Below are 18,088 nucleotides of genomic sequence, written 5' to 3' on the forward strand. Positions count from 1 at the left end.
GGACTCACCGACCACAGGCCTGCTTTCTGGGCCTGGCTGTCTGGTCGGCCTGTGGCCACCACTCGCACATCGACGGGCAGCTGACCACACAACCCGCCTGTCCCGCGTTGAGTGGGACCCAGACGAAGGAGCGAGAGGTCGTGTCCAGGAAGAACGGCGCGGGGGCGGGGGGGACAACCCCGTGAGAGACACTGACGGCTGCTCCTGGTCACATACAGGTGCGGCCACGTGCTTGCCCACCAGGTGGCCCCCCGGCCTGGCCCAGGAAGCCCAGCGTCAGTCCCAGCTTCTCTGCCTCGGGACCACGTGTTCACCAGACGTCCCGGGGAGCGGGCATCTCCCAGCGCTGGGAGGAAGGGCTCAGGGCCAACAGAGGCACCCGGGGCTCGTAGCTCAGGTCCAGATGGCGGATGGCCTTGCTGCAGCGTGTAGAGCATTGTGAGAAAGCTAGGCCGCTCTCGCAAGATGAGTTTTTACAGAATGCTCTGGATTTCCAGATTCTCTGAGGAAATGGCAGGAGCTGGCACTGCAGGGCCTGAGTGTCCCCAGGGCTGCCCGACGGCTGCAGCCAGCGTGTCACCACCTTTCCAGCCGGGCCCCAGCAAGGGTCCTCCTGCGTGGTGTCACTCGGGCCAACAGAAGGAACAGAGTTGGGGTCAGAAGCAAGAGAAAGGGTTAGTTTTTGAGCAGAGAGGTGCTGTGATACCTTCATCCTTAAATGGAAAAACAAAGAAACTAACCCGAAAGGCCCCCTCCAGTTCCTTCTCTATTTTTCTGCTCCCCTCACAGCATGAGTCCTCGAAAGGGCTGCTCTGGTACTTGTCACTTCCTCACCCGCAAGTCCAGTGGGACTTTCATGGTCCGTTTCCACTGGGACCCCTTGGTCAAGGTCGCCATGTCCTCCAATCAGCATATTCCAGCCCCTCAGCACTGGAGTCCCGATCAGGCCCTCCACTGGAAAGACGTCCTTCTCTTAGCTTTGGGCCACCACCTCCCCTGGTTTCCCTCCTTCCCGCCCTGTCACTCACCTCCACACCCATCCACCCTTTCAGTGATATGATTTGGTTACTCGGGACGTTGGTCTCTCACGAAGCTCCGAGCTCCGTGCAGGCAGGGATGATCTGGGCCATTTTCTTCTCTGTCCTGAGCTTCCAGACTTGCCTGGCACTCGAGATGGGTGTGCTGAACAGGGAATGTGGAAACGGGCCATTGTTTGTGCAACGCCCTGCAGGGCACGGAACTGTGTGTGACTAACAGCTAAGTACCTTAGTCTCTGCTGTAACAAGTCACCCAGATTTACTTAAAACAACAGAATTTTATTCTCGCGTCCTTTTCTGGGGAAATCAAAAGTCCAAAATCAAGATGCCAGCAGGGCCGCGCTTTCTCCCAACGTCTGGGAAGAACCCCGGGCTTCCCTCGGTTGATGGAAGCACAGCTCCAATCTTTGCCTCTGTTACGTTCTCCCTCATGTCTCTCAGTGTCCAAATCTCTCTCTCCTTCCTCTTATAAAGACACCAACACGGGATTTAGGGCCTATCATAAATAAAGGATCTCAAAATCCTTAACTACTCACACGTGCAAACAGCCTATTTGCAAACAATTCCACCTTCTAAGGTTCTTAATAGACATGAATGGGGGGGGACATTAACCCCCTACAGTCAGTTTGGATCTCCATTGATATTCAGACTTTCTAAATACCCAAACCAGCTTCTACGATTCAGCTATTGTGTCTCAAAGTTTTTGGTTCTTCAAGTCTTATAAACTCGTGGAGCTGATAGAGGCGTGACACTTTCTATCTAAAAACTCCAACATGTAAAAACGTAGCTTACTTTCTCTTATGTGACTTTTTTTTTTTTTGTGGTACGCGGGCCTCTCACTGTTGTGGCCCCTCCCGTTGCGGAGCACAGGCTTGGGACACGCAGGCTCAGCGGCCATGGCTCAGGGGCCCAGCTGCTCCGCGGCATGTGGCATCTTCACAGACCGGGGCACGAACCTGCATCCCCTGCATCGGCAGGTGGACTCTCAACCACTGCGCCATCAGGGAAGCCCTGCTTATGTGACTTTTATTTTTACCTTGAGCTCCATTCCACCCAATGGAGAAGATTGAGTGGTCATTTCCAGGTGATGGCAATCTGTCCTCAGTCAGTCCAGGTCGGAGTAGGCTGAGTTCCACTTCCCACCTGCCACCAGCTCTCCCGTTTCTCTGTCATCTACAGTCCTGGCTGCTGTGTGAGCAGGGTCTCCGGGGTCCTGCTTGCCCTCCGGGGACGTCCCTCAGGACTGAAAGCAGGGACCCCCAGACCCGCCGGCGAGGACAGACGTGGTGAGGACCCCACTCCAGCCCCCGCCTCCTGTCTGCCCTTCCTTCACTTTATCCAGGCTTGCGGGGTGGTGCAGGGGTTGGAGCATGTGAATAGCAGACAGGCCAGTTCTGCCCAATTGTGCTGTGCACAGATTTTTTCTTTTCTGAAACTGGATGGAGGTGTTTGGGGTTTGGCTTGGTCTTCATTTTTTAACTTAAAAGTCAAGAATTGTCTTTGATCTCGGTTTCTGCCGCGCTCACTTTTGTCTGAGTTGGTGACTCATGTCGGCAGCCTTCGTAAACCAGAGGCCCTCTGGGCACAAGTGAGGCCGGTCACTAAAGCAAGGGCGGGGACCGAGTCTGGGTGCCAGGACACACCCCTACCTCACGCCATCCACACCTGCAAGAGAAGACCCTCCAGTAGACTAGACCCAAATGTTCTCCATTCACAGCACCCCAGGGTCTCAGACATTGTTCCATGGTGCCCCTATGTCAAAGAAACACTCAACAGTCTGTTTACTAAGTAATTAGGTTCAAACAACTTGATAAGCATTTATGTCCTAACAGCAGAGTAACCTACGAAAAAAATAATATGTATAAGTTGAAAGAAAAAATAATTTTTGTTTCATTCTTTAATAAACACAATTTCTTACTATTTGGATGTGTGCCTGTCGAGCACTGAGCAACTTTTCAAACTTCAGAATCAGATGGGGGCTTCCCTGGTGGCCCAGTGGTTAAGAATCCGCCTGCAAATGCAGGGGACACGGGTTCGAGCCCTGGTCCAGGAACATCCCACATGCCACGGAGCAACTAAGCCCGTGCGCCACAACTACTGAGCCTGTGCTCTAGAGCCCACGAGACACAATTACTGAGCCCGCGTGCCACAACTACTGAAGCCCGCGCACCTAGAGCCCGTGCTCTGCAACAAGAGAAGCCACCACGATGAGAAGCCCATGCACCGAAATGAAGAGTAGCCCCTGCTCGCCACAACTAGAGAAAGCCCATGCACAGCAATGAAGACCCAACACAGCCAAAATTTAATTAATTAATTTATTTATTTAAAAAAAAAGAATCAGATGGAACACAATCTGTATGGATCGAATCGTGTCCCTGAAATTCATATGTTGAAGCCCTAACCTCCAATATAACTGTATTTGGAGATGAGGCCTTTAAAGAGGTGATTAAAGTTAAACAAAGTCATACGGGTGTGGCCCTAATTCAACAGGATCGGTGTTCTTACAAAAAGAGGAAGAGACACCTGGGACAAGTGTGCACAGAGAAAAGGCCGGGTGAGGACACAGCAAGAAGGTGGATTTAGGAGAAAACTGTTCCTCTACGCTCCTAGGTTCTATGCTTATGGGCCTGCAAATTAAATGAACAAAAGACAGATTAATAGAATAGCCACAATTTTTATTAATATTTACATGCATGAGAGTTCACAGAAAAGAAGTGAAACTCAAAAAGGCAGTTAGGCTTGGGGACTCATATACCATCTTAACAAAAGAAGGGGGTTTGGCTTCAAGGGACGATAAATCTTGGGGAAGTTACTAGGAAACAGATGAGAGAACTAATGGAAGATAAGGGTTATGTTAATGAGGTCTTTTTATGCCAGCTCACCTGGTGTGACCTCCATCTATGACAATGAGTCACTCTTATCACCGGGGAGGGGGAGGGGCTGAGGGAGCGCTTCACAAAGTCTGCTTTAGGCAGATAAGGGAGAGCAGAGAACCCTTCCTGCATCTGTTGACTCTCAAATGGCTTCAGCTCAAAATAGTCCTTATGCCAAAGTGGCATATTTTGGGCGGCTTACCTGATGCCCTTCAACAGCACCCTGAAATCCAAGGAGAGAGGCTTCAGGAGAAATCGACCTTGCTGGACTTCCAGCCTCCAGGACTGTGAGAAAATTAATTTCTGTTGTTTAAGCCTCCCAGGCTATGGTATTTTGTTATAGCAGCCCTTGCAAACAAATTCACTATCACTTGTTTCCTTTCTTTTAGTTTTATTTTATTACAGTGAATGTCTTTGGCAAAGAACAGAACTCTATCTGGTGCTGGAACCACAAATGACCTCGAGCTAGTTGTCCATATGGAGCGGGGTGGGGGGGGGGCGGGGGGGCAGATATCAAGGACGCAGTCTTCCCCATGAGGATTTGAAATATCTCAGGGGCTCTGAGTTGGGTTGATGCTCCAGGGCACTTCACCCACAGTACAGGAACCATGGCATCAGACAAAAAAAATTAGGTCTCTCCCCTGCAAGAGACACAGGTTTAGTAATATAGGTGAGTGTTTTCTTCTTATATGTTCAAGCTTACTGCTTGCTTCTTCTAACTAATAATTTTTCATCTTTATAGTAAATATTATAAAACTTCATGGTTTTCAGTATTTAATATCAACCCATAAGCCAAGCACAGATATACCCATTCAATACCGTTGAAGAAGAGAACAAAACTGTTACGAACCCCATCCAAGGAAAATGATGGAATTGCGAAGAGTTGAGAGGTGCACTGGGTAGCCGGCTATGACTTTCCTCCACTTACCTGGTGGAAACTCAGGAGGAAATGACTAAATGCAATGAAACAGAAAATAGAGGCTCAAGTACGTTGCAGAAAGTTGTAAAAGTAGAATGAAAGCATTAAAGGAAATACTTTTAAAATGGAGAGGGGCAGAGAAGATGGGGGAAGTGTGATTGACCCGAAATCCACACCCACACTCTGCAAAGTTAATAGATACAGCCTAACTCTAATAAACTACCAACTAGAGGGATAAACGTGCTTTTAAATTCCTTTACAAGAACAAGAGGTAAAGGTGTGTCTCCCTGGGCAGTACTACTGGGTGTGAATGGGAAGAGGGGTGGTTCAAGTTGAAACAAGCCTCCTTTACTTCTTATTTGCTGGCATTCCATTCACTTTATTGCTTTCAAAATAAAAGTTTGTTTCCTAAAAAAAAAAAAAAAAAAAGTTTACTAAATGTTAAATGGAAAGAATAGTATCCCAAACATAATACTGTATAGTATTATTCCAATATACTTCATCTATCTAGTTCTAACATATGTTCAAAAAAAAGATTGGAAGAAATAAACCATACTCACTGCCAAGAAGGACTCATTCGGGATGGTGAGAACACCAGTATTTTAATTTCTGAAATTAGTAGGCATCACTCTTTTTTTAAAAAAATTAATTTTATTTATTTATGGCTGCGTTGGGTCTTCATTGTTGCGCATAGGCTCTCTCTAGCTGCGGCGAGCGGGGCCTACTCTTCATTGCGGTGTGCGGGCTTTTCATTTCAGTGGCTTCTCTTGTTACAGAGCACAGGCCCTAGGCGCACAGGCTTCATAGTTGTGGCACGTGAGCTCAGTAGTTGTGGCTCATGGGCTCTGGAGCGCAGGCTCCGTAATTGTGGCACACGGGCTTAGTTGCTCCGCGGCATGTGGGATCTTCCCAGACCAGGGCTCAAACCCGTGTCCCCTGCACTGGCAGGTGGATTCTTAACCACTGCGCCACCAGGGAAATCCCTAGACATCACTCTTATAATCAGAAAAAAAAAATTATCTTGAGAGCTGGTACCCAGATTTTTCTCAGAAAGAGAACTGAATTCTCAGTATATGAGATTTTATAAAACTCCATCTTAGCCCTCGAGGGATGGGTGAGAGCCGTAGGCACAGACACTTGCTGACACCTGGGCAGCAAAGTAGAGGTGTCCCATGCCCCTTCTCAAGCTGCAGGAGCAGCGCATGCTCGACGACCACACCCGGTCACAGATACAGGCCAAAGCTCTGAATTACTCCTTTTTCACAATCTGCTTGTCTACCAAATTCTTCGGCACTATTGTCCCCACTCAGGACTTCAAATCTCTGTAAGAGCACAAAACAACCCCTTTCTGGAAGGATGGGCATCAGGAAAAGTCTCCACAAGCCGTGAGAGAGAAATCAACACGGGCCGATTGATGCTAGGATCGAGGTCAGGTCAGGGTGTGTATCTGGGGGCAGGTGGGGGCGGGAAGAGCTGTTGGCTCCATCAGGGGTCACAAGGAAAGCTCTAGTTCAGGACTGGACTATTCCGTTTTGTCCAAGGAGCCCCCAGAAGACCTGAAAAGTTCTCACACCATGAGGCTGGCCTGGGCTCAGACTCACCCATGGTGGGCCTGCCTGGTTAGGTCAACCCAGACTTGAAATACGTTATAAAATCAAGGCTGTGTGCACAAGAAAGCCTGCCAGGTCGGTGCCACAGCGACCGTGAGACATAGCAGAAGCAGGCAACTTCTGCCCATGTTTTTGTGTCCCTTTGGAAGCTTCTCAGAATCCACTACTGAGTCTACCATTAAGAAAGCGTCCAGGGCTTGCAGACTCTCGTGCCTACAGCAGCCAGGAAAGTGTATGAATACGTGAAGCAAACTGCTTAAGGCTGTAGGTGGAAGTGGGGAGACCCTGAGCTGGACGGGTGGAACCTCAGAAACCATGTGCCCAGGACGTGGCTCTCCAGCTGCAGATGGGCAGCCATGGAGGAGAATCCAAGGCCAGGCTGATCAGCTCAGATCGTAAAGCCCCTGGAAACTCATGCCAAGCCTGGAGGCTTTGGCCCCAGCAGTGGCAGCCAGAACGCAAAACCTTAAGTAGAACATGAGCTCCATCTAACAGTTACATTCATCAGCCTTTTGCTCAGTTGTTTGCTCCACTTTTTCCCCTTTCCTCCTCCCACCTACATTTTTCTTTCCAATTTAAGCAAAACAGACCTTGAATTTCTTGCTTCTGGAATGTTACCGAAAATAGCTTACTCAGAAAACTTACTTTCCATAAATATACCGATTTATAAATGAGAGGACATGGTAACGGGAGCTGCAGACATTCCTAATTTGTTTTTGTTTTGTTTGTTTGACTCTCTCAGGGATACGATTATCCAATGCACACAATCTTTTCAGACCTGAACATGAGGTCTGGAGTCTTGACCAGAATTCCTTAAACCAAAGGAGTTTACACTAACAGAAATAAGCAAAAAAGTTTTATCCACATAAAGAATGTGGAGTTAATGGTACTCAGGATTAAAATTCCTCTTTTTGGTTATACTTAAATATGTCAGAACAGAAGATTGAAGAAGGAAAGATTATCTGATACCTTCACCTACCCCACCATGATGTTCTAGTACAGTTGGAGGATAGAGAGACACAAAGTTTCTGGAATAAAGAACTAATTGACAGAATTCACTAGCGAAGCCATCTGGTTCTGGGTTTTTCTTTGTTGAGAGGTTTTTGATTATTGATTCAATCTCCACGCTAGTTATAGATTTGTTCAGACCTTCTATTTCTTCATCGGTTTGTCTTGGTAGGTCGTGCGTTTCCAGGAATTTATCCATTTTGTCTAGGCCATCCAATTTGTTGGCATATAATTGTTCATAGTAGTCACTTATGATCTTTATATCACCAATTCTTCTCAAACTCTTGCCAAAAAAATTGAAGAGGAGGGAACATTTCCAAACTCATTGTGTGAGGCCAGCATTACCCTGATACCAAAGTCAGAAGAAGATACCACAAGAAATGAAAACTACAGGCCAACATCCCTGATGAATATAGATGCAAACATTCTCAGCATGATACTAGCAGATCTAATCTAACAGCACATTAAAGGGATCATATGCTATGACCAAGCAGGATATGTCTCTGGGATGCAAGAATGGTTCAATATGAGAAAATCAATTAATGTGACACACTACATTAACAGAATAAGAATAAAAAGCACATGATCATTTTAATAGATGAAGAAAAATCATTTGACAAATTCCAACCTTCTTCATGATAAAAAGAACACAACAAACTAGGAAGGAAACAAACTAGAAGAAAATTATCTCAACAAAATAAAGACCATATACGACAAGCTCACAGCTAACATCATACTCAATGGTGAAAAACTGAAAACGTTTCCTCTAAGATCAGGAACAAGACAAAGATGCCCACTCTCACCACTTCTATTTAACATAGTATTGGAAGTGCTAGCCAGAGTAATCAGGCAAGAAAAAAATAAATGAAAGCCTTCCACATCAGAACGGAAGAAGTAAAACTGTCTATTTGCAGATGACATGATGTTATTTAGAGAAAATCTTAAAGACTATAAAAAACTGTTAGAACTAATTTTAAAACTCAGTAAAGTTGAAGAATACAACATCAACATTAAAAAATCACTTGGTGGGCTTCCCTGGTGGCGCAGTGGTTGAGAGTCCGCCTGCCGATGCAGGGGACACGGGTTCGTGCCCCGGTCTGGGAGGATCCCGCATGCCGCGGAGCGGCTGGGCCCGTGAGCCATGGCCGCTGAGCCTGCGCATCCGGAGCCTGTCCTCCGCAACGGGAGAGGCCACAACAGTGAGAGGCCCGCGTAACGCATTAAAAAAAAAAAAAAAAAAATCACTTGGTTTTCAAAAAACTAACAAAGAACTATCTGAAAAGGAAATTAGGAAAACAATTCCATTTGCAATAGAACCAAAAAGAATAAAATATTTAGGAATAAACTAAGGAGATGAAAGGCTTGTATACTGAAAGCTACAAAACAATGATGAAGGAAATTAAACAAGACACAAACAAATAGAAATGCATATCTTTTCATGGATTGGAAGACTTCATATTGTTAAATGTCCACTTTACCCAAAGCAGTTTACAGATTTAATGCAATCCTTATTGAAATCACAATGAGTTTTTTAACTAGAAAAAGCAATTCAAAAATTCATATGGAACTGCAAAAGACTGTGAAGAGCCAAATCAATATTGAGAAAGAAGGATGGGGTATTTAAGGTGCAGGTTTTGGCTATTTTGGAGAATTACTGTTTTCCTGATCTCTCACATGTATACATGTTATTAAACTTTTATTTGATTTTCTCACATTTTTTAAAAAAAAAGAAGCTAGAGGCATCACACTTCCTGATTTCAAACTATATTATAAAACTAAAGTAACCAAAACAGTGTGACACTGGCATAAAGATAGACATATAAAACCATGGAACAAAATAACCCAGAAATAAATCCATACATATATAGTCAACTGATCTTTGACAAGGGTGCCAAGAATACACAATGGGGAAAGGGTAGTGTCTCCAGCAAATGGTACTGAGAAAACTGGATATCCACATGCAAAAGAATGAAATTAGACCCTTATCTTACACCATAAACAGAAATCAACTCTTAATGGCTTAAAGACTCAAACATAAGACTTGAAACCAAAAAAATCCTAGAATTAAACACAGGGAAAAACCTCCATGTCATTGGTCTTGTCAATGATTTCACAACTATGACATCAAAAACACAGGAAACAAAAACAAAAATAAACAAGTAGGACAACAGCAAACTAAAAAACTTCTGCATAACAAAGGAAGAAGTTAACATAGTGATAAAGCAACTTAAAGAATGGGAGAAAATATTTGCAAACCATCTATCTGATGAGGGGTTAATATCCAAAATATATAAGGAACTCCTATAACTCAATTTTTAAAAGAGCTAATAACCTGATTAAATAATGGGCTGAGGACTTGAAGAGACATTTTTCCAAAGAAGACATACAAATAGCCAACAGGTAGGTATAAGGAAAAAAATGCTCAACATCACTAATCATCGAGGAAATGCAAATCAAAATCACAATGAGATGCCACTTTACTTCTGTCAAGATGGCTATAATTTTTTTTTAAAAAGGACAGTAAGTGTTGGCAAGGATGTGGAGAAACTGGAATTCTTGTGCACTGTTGATGAGGATGCAAAATGGTACACCTGCTCTAGAAAACAGTATGGACGCTCCTCAAAAAAATAAAAATAAAACTACCATATGATCCAGCACTCCGTCTCTGAGTATTTATTTATCCAAGAGAATTGAAATCAGAATCTCAAAGAAATATCAACTCCTCCATGTTCATTGTAGTGTAACCGAAAGTGGGGTCTGGCTGCTCGCCTCTCAAAAGCCAATAAAGAGGCCAGGATGGTGGAAAAGAAAGTTTGCTTTATTTAGGATGGCAGCAACTGGGGTGTGGCAGGGAGAGCGGACGCCTGTCCAAAGGCTTTTATAGACAGAGGGAGGGGGCTCCGTGCAGAAATAGCACAGGCAGCTCTGACAGTCATCTTGAAACTGGTCATCGGTGGTCTGACCAATCAACGTCATCTTGATTGTTTTATGTTCAGTTCATCTTCAGTTACAGGGTCTGTTTGTTTCCATTTCTTTGAGGCCAGCTCCCAGAGTTGTGGCAGCTTATGTCACGGCTACAGTCTGGTCATCATGTAGTTCATTTCTTCCAGCTGGTGGCGGTTTCAGTATCTATAAGTCGGCTCACAGGATATGGTTCAGAATATTATCTAGAGCCCTTGAGGAGGAACTAAAGGTCCTTGACTTTGCTTACTGACTAAACTATTATTTTTTTGGCCTCCTTTGACTGTTTTCCTTTGTCTCTGCATTTCCTCACTTCTCTGATTAAACTTATCCTTTTGCTAAAGTTTTTCCATAGACAAAAGCAGGCTGAGACATACAGAGGGGGGAAGGCTCATAGGGTCCTGCTCCGTTTCAGCAGCACTGATCACAATAACTAATATGCCGAAGCAACATAAATGTCCATCATCAGATGGATGGATAAAGAAAATGCGGTACATATACACAGTGGAATACCATTAAGCCTTAAAAAACAAGGAAATCCTGCGATATGAGAGAACCTCGAGAACAGTATACTAAGTGAAATAAAAGTCACCGAAAGGCAAATATTCCATGATTCTGTTTATATGAGTTACCTAAAACAAATTCAAAGAATCAGTGAGTGGAGTAGTCGTTGCCAAGGGCCGGGGGAAGGGGATGATTGTGGAGTAGCTAATCAACAGGCAGAAAGTTTCTTTTAAGCAAGGTGAAAAAGCCCTAGGAACCTGCTGTACCACGACGTCCCCCATAGTCAACAATACCATTGATATATTGTGCACTTAAAAATGTATTAAGAGGGTAGAGCTCATGTTAAGTGTTCTTGCCACAATGAAGTTTAATTTTTTTAAAAAAAAGAACTAATTGAGCACCTGGCTTACAATGTAAGGAGTGTGTTTGGATAACACATATCTAAAGCCTCATTTTCTTTCTTTTTTAAAGTCTTTATTGAATTGGTTACAATATTGCTCTTGTCTTATGTTTTGGTTTTTTGGCCGTGATGCATGCAGGATCTTAGCTCCCCGACCAGGGATCGAACCCGAACTCCCTGCATTAGAAGGCGGAGTCTTAACCACTGGACAGCCAGGGAAGTCCCTAAAGCGTCGTACTCTACTGAATTAGTTGGCTTTTCGATCCTCAGAGTTTCAGAGCTCTGGAAGTGATCTTGACGTGTGCTCCTCACCCGCCCTTCCCGCCCTCATGGGCTGACCCACCTTCTTTGCAGAAGACTGGTTTTCGAAAGAAAGATGTTTTCGTTTTGTTGGGTTTTTGGGGGGTTTTTTGTGTTTTGTTTTTTTGCTTTCATCTGACCTCCCTTTTCTACTTCCTGCCCACCTTAAGGGTTTTACAATCAATGAACATCTTCACGCTAGAAAACAGATTTTGACTCCTTGCTCAAAGCCCGTTCCAATTCCTCCCAAAGTAGAATAGAAATTTGGGAGGTCTTCTTCCCCATGGTCTTTCGTGACGAAGTAGATGACGATGGAAAAACAGGGCAAACAAATACATGTGTCACAGTGGACAGCTGTCACCCTCTCAACAGCTGGCGTCTGTCTTCTCGAGACAGTACAAAACTTGCGTGTAAGGAAGTAAGTACCATGGGAAGAAAGGGGGCCTCTCCGATCGCCTCCTCACCATGTGCTTAGGAAGGAAGGTTTGTTACCTACTTTGTCTTTGTCTCCTTATCAAGTTAATTGTTGGGGGCGGTGAGTAGCATTTTCACCAGACCTTTATTTTCTGGTATCGTCTAAATCAGGACGAGACGGCTCTGACCCCCTTCCTCCTGTTTGCACGTCTTTCATTTCTTTCTCTGGTCGCCTCTAGCTCCCTCTCTCCTCTCCCGGACCTCCTTGCCAACCCTCCCACTTCCTTCTTCCCCCTCCATCCATTCCTGGCCCTCCCACATGCCTCCTGTTAGACACTAAGCCCCTGGCTTCTCGCCTGATGGTAGGAGTCCAGCCTGAAAGGACTGCTAACCTCTTTTCATCACCCTTGACCTGGGTCAAGGGCCAGTCTTCGTGCCTCTGTTAAAATGTCTTCGCCATCGTACCGATGAAACGTCAAAGAATCAGCTAATACTGACGTCGACCCTGTGTGTTTGGAGAGTCTTACCGGTGAATTTGTGTTGCCCTAAAACCTTCCATGTTTTCATAAGTTACAATGACCAGTCCCGTGAAGTGATTTAAAGGACAGGGCCCCTTGTTTTATGCAGGTAAGAGTTCATTTCCAGGACAGGCTGACAAATACTGTAACATCTTGATTTTGTCAAATGTTCACCAACTATTTTTCAACTATCTTAGTTTCAGCAAAACCAAATCTCTCCCTTCCCGGATTTGTAAATTCATGTGTACTTTAGGTGAGATATAATCCCCATGTTTCTACTACATTTGCACTTAATACAGCCAGCTATTGTTGTCTTAATGTCCAAGAACACTTTAAGGATTTCAACAAGCCTCTTTTCAAAGGCTTTCTTCCTCCCAGGCCGCTAAACAGGAAACTGTATTTTACTCAGTGTAAACAGATTTGATAGCTTCCAAAGTTCAAGTGTGGATTCGTGCCAAGCGCCCGACATGATTAAAGAGGCTCTTAAATTTGACAAAATGTGTTCTGTTTCCTCTGGTTCAAAAGTGCGCAGATGTGAAATTCCCCAGTTTATACTCTTATATGTATATGTAAGATGGTCAATCTATTATAGAAGTGCATTTATATCTTTCTCGCATTTAATGCTTTCTTTCCAGTTCTGATGCTAAGGTCTATGAACAGTTCTCTACTCTGCATGTAAGCACAATTAATAAAAAGCTTTGCATTACATATGATAAGATTTTAACATTCAAATCAGGACATATCTGACTTGGAGGGCTCCAAAGCCTTCTCACGGCCAGTGGTTTGATGCCACTGCTTTCTGATTTCTGACACACCCTGTCCTACTCTCCTCCATCTGAACACCATTCGCAGAGTTTTATAGCTAATTACTTCATCGTATTAACGAAATTGGTTTCCATGCTCTGAATGCCATTGCAAAACTCATTTGTAATATGCCTGCTACCCTCTTAAAAGTGGTTATTTTCCCTCCAGCTAGGCTGGGCTACCCAGCAGAACGTAAGCACCAGTGTGCTTGCCTGATGGCGACCAATCCGTTAGTCCTGGCATGCTTGGAAACTCTGCCTAACAATTCCCAAATTCTGTTAAACATGTAAATATCACTCAGGACCTATGTTTCTAAAAACTCAAATTGACTATTTTCATGCATGGATATACAGATCTTTATCCAAAAATGTCAACCCCCGTTTCAACTTTCATGGTGTATCTGAAGACTATAAAAAGCATAATTAGGAAAATGAAGATGTATGATTAAATACACAGACCTTGAGGAAATCCCTGAAGCATCCCATCAAGGCTATCTCTTGATATAACTTTGCTCCCTTAAATATATGACTCAGTTGGAGCTTTTCCACGCATCTAAGCCAAGTGGTGGTGGATGTTACCTTGTACTCAAACACCTGAATCCAAGATTTCCCTTTTTTCTTTTTTTAATAATCCAGCCGACCTACTGGTTCATTGCTCCATAGCCCAGTTCTCTGAGCTAGGACAGGATTGCGTGTCCCCAGCTAAGCCCAGCTGGAAGATTCTGAGGCGACTCCGGCAATATATTTTCCTGCCAGGATCACTTGGCTGTCAGGTGTATGGAAAGTGATTCTGGTCAAAATGTTCCTTTTTCATGTATGCTAACAACACACTTAGGCAGGTGGTCACACCGTTCCTGAGCATCCCTTGGCACTCTGCAAGTGTGTATGCTTTAGACACACACACACGGCACAGGCACAAACGTGCAACATGTAGAACATTTTCCTATTTATTCCCACGTATCCCTGAACCCAAATGACTTTTCACTCTGTCCCAAGAAACGGCCCAAAGCTGATTTTAAAGTGTAACTTTTAGCACAACTATTCCAATCTTAAGACAGAGAAATTTCACTGTGTGACCTGGAGGCCCAGGGCTATCCCCAGGTGGTTTTGACTTATTAACCCCAGATAGCATTCCTGTCCTCTAATCTCCCAAGAATATCTAATTCTTGTCCTCTAATCTCACCTTTATGGTACGGCCAACAGCCAGACCTCTGAAGCAATCGTCAGAAAGAATAGGAGAGGCGAAGGCTGGAAAAGGCTGGTATTTGTTTGCTCATTCAAAGGAAGGTCATCCGCATTAACGGTTCATTGTTGGCACTTGTTCGCTGAACGTCCTGAGAGCCTTTACCTGGTACTTGAGAGCTTTCCCGCCTCCTGTGTCTCTTACTTTAGTTGGAAAAAGAAAGAAATGAAAATATAGGAAGAGGATGCGTGGCCCTGATGATGTTTGTCTGAGGCTAGGAGAATCAAAATGAAGTGGAGAAATGCAACTCACTTTTGCACATTGATTTTGTATCCTGCAAATTTACTGAATTTGTTTATTAGTTCTAGTAATTTTTTGGTGGAGTCTTATGGTTTTCTGTATATAACATCATGTCATTTGCAAACAGAGACACTTTTACTTCTTCCTTTCCAATTTGGATGCCTTTTCTTTTTCTTGCCTGATTGCTCTGGCTGAGACTTCTCATATATAGGGGAGCAAAATTTGTCACCCCCAAATGTGTCTCTTGGTATGAGGATTAACTTACATTGATTACTTTGAAGAAACAGACTCAGGAAGAACCCTTGACCTCCCCCCTTAGCTGCCTAAAAATTGTAGATGGAGGACCTGTTCCGGGAAGGGAGCTGTCACCATAGATAACTCTAGTGTGAACTAAGCAGGTAGGCAGGGAGGAACCCAGCAAAGTCTCTTAAAACTCCTTTCTGAATCCCACCGTCTCTGCCTGGCCCAGCAAACATTTGTTTACCAAGCCTCACTTTTCCATCTCCATGTGAATTGCCTGCCTCCCCTTTGAGATCCCAAACCACTAACTGAATAGATATTTTTCCAAGGACGTACAAATGACCAACAGCTACATGAAAAGGTACTCATCATCACTGATCACCAGGGAAATGCAAACCAAAACCACAGTTAGATATCAGCTCACACCTGTTAGAATGACTATCAGAAAAAGGAAAAGAGATAAGTTCCGGAGAGGATGTGGAAAAAAGGGAACCCTTGTGTGCTGTTGCTGAGAATGTAAATTTGTGCAGCCACTATGGAAACAGTAGGCAGCTCCTCAAAAACTTAAAAATAGAAGTACCATGTGGTACAGCAATCTCACTTACAGGTATATACCCCAAGGATATGAAATCACTACCTCAAAGATTGCGGCATTATTCACAATCAAGATATACGCTTCCATCAATGATAAAGAAGATGTGAGATTACATATATTATTCAGCCATAAAAAAAGATGGAAGTCCTTAGTTTATAGCAACATGGATGAGCCTTGAAGGCATTATGCTAAATGAAATAAGTCAGACAAAGACAAACACTGTATGATCTCACTTACATGTGAAATCTATAAAAGCTAAACTCATAGAAACAGAGAGTAGAATGGTGGTTGGCAGAGGCCGGGGTAGAGGGACTTGGGAGATATTGGTCAAGGGGCACAGACTTCCAGTAATAAAGTGAATAAGTTCTGGGGAGCTAGTGTCCAGCATGGTGACAGTAGTTAACAATGCTATATTTTATACTTGAAAGCTGCTAATAGAGTGGATTGCAAATGTTCTCACCACAAAACAAAGGTAAATATGTGAAGTTATATTTGGGTAACTAACCTTACTGTGATAAGTATTTCACAATAGATGGTATAATCACATTGTACACCTTAAACTTATACCATGTTATATGCCAGTTATATATCAATAAAGCTGGGAGTGGGGAATGAAGTGGAGATTCACAATTTTAAAAGGAAGTGAGCAGGGGCTTCCCTGGTGGCGCAGTGGTTGAGAATCCGCCTGCCAATGCAGGGGACACGGGTTCAAGCCCTGGTCCAGGAAGATCCCACATGCCACGGAGCAACTAAGCCCGGGCGCCACAACTACTGAGCCTGTGCTGTAGAGCTCGTGCGCCACAACTACTGAAGTCCGTGCGCCTAGATCCCATGCTCCGCAAAAAGAGAAGCCACCGCATTGAGAAGCCCGCACACTTCAACGAAGAGTAACCTCTGCTCGCCACAACTAGAGAAAGCCCGCACGTAGCAATGAAGACCCAACGCAGCCAAAAATAAATAAATAAATTTATATATATAAAAAAAATAGTGAGCAAAACTGGAAACTCTGACAGGGAATATGGGATTAGCAAATTAAGACAGACACTTTTTAGTAGAAATTTCTTTGGTGCAATCCATGATCCTTGCGGCTGTTGGAGATCAGTTGACATATAGTCCCAGGGTTCTGGATCATGGGTTCAGTTGTCTTTCAAAGACTTACCTGCCTGCTGCCTGACTTCTGTTAGTCCCAGCCTGATGTCAATCACCTTGTGGGTTTGCGGGTGTTGGAACTTGAAGCATCTGTGTCGTGTGTTTAACCCAGTGACAGAAACTAGAGGAAGTGGTTCAAAGTCTGCAACTGATGATCCACATTCCGTGGATCCATTTGACCCACACTCTGAAATGACCTGAGTACTGGTTCTACTTGACCGGATACTCCACTGAGTGCTCAATGAGAATACTAAATTAGAAATACAGTTTTCGCTTTTGAAATGCAAACCTGATGACAGTATGATGAGGAAAACAAGACAGAAACCATTTGAGCACATAAGCAAGGCTTATTGTCTGGTTGTTAAAATATTGAAATACTTCCTTATCCACCGGTGACAGCAGCTTCGCAAGCTCCCCAGATGTCCCACTGTTGCCTTCAGATGTCTGGCCCTCCCCAGGAATCTTCTGGGCTGCCACAAGATCCAGCCACAAAAATGTTAACACCTGGCACCTGGCACAGCAGGAGGCCCTGGACCTGCTTCCGCTCTGGTTGGGCAGTCATTCCAGGGTGCAGATCTTCTAACACACAAATCCCCACACAAATTACCATGAATTCTTTCTTTAGGAATTCTAGTTGCTACAATTCAAAAAGACTCAATGAGGATATTCCCTGGCAGTTAGGACCCAGGCTTTCACTGCCGAGGGCTTGCGTTCAATCCCTGGCCAAGGAACTAAGATCCCACGAGCCATGTGGTGTGGCCAAAAAAAAAAAAACAAGACTCAGTGAAACTGGAGTTAGACAACTGGGGGCTAGCCCCCGAAGGCAGAATATAACTGAGAATATTTGTCAAGAGGGATAAAAGCCTTGAAAAGACAACTGTTGATAACCAGCACGTTCCGGGGGAACAAGGACTAAGTGCTTTGCACCTAAAATAGAAATTAGTGGGGTGAGGGTGAGGATGAGTACCTGCTGCTTTGTTCAGCCTGTAAGGAGCTTGGGAAAGCAACATAGTATCAAAGGATGCTGGAGCTGAAGGTGTAAACAGGTCCAAAATGTATATTCAGTTTTTGCTTTTGTTTTGCGGTACACGGGCCTCTCACTGCTGTGGCCTCTCCCGTTGCGGAGCACAGGCTCCGGACGCACAGGCTCAGCGGCCATGGCTCATGGGCCCAGCCGCTCCGCGGCATGTGGGATCTTCCCGGACCGGGGCACGAACCCATGTCCCCTGCATCGGCAGGCGGACTCTCAACCACTGCACCACCAGGGAAGCCCT

This window comes from Phocoena phocoena, chromosome 14, assembly GCF_963924675.1.
Source record: "Phocoena phocoena chromosome 14, mPhoPho1.1, whole genome shotgun sequence".
Taxonomy (NCBI): domain Eukaryota; kingdom Metazoa; phylum Chordata; class Mammalia; order Artiodactyla; family Phocoenidae; genus Phocoena; species Phocoena phocoena.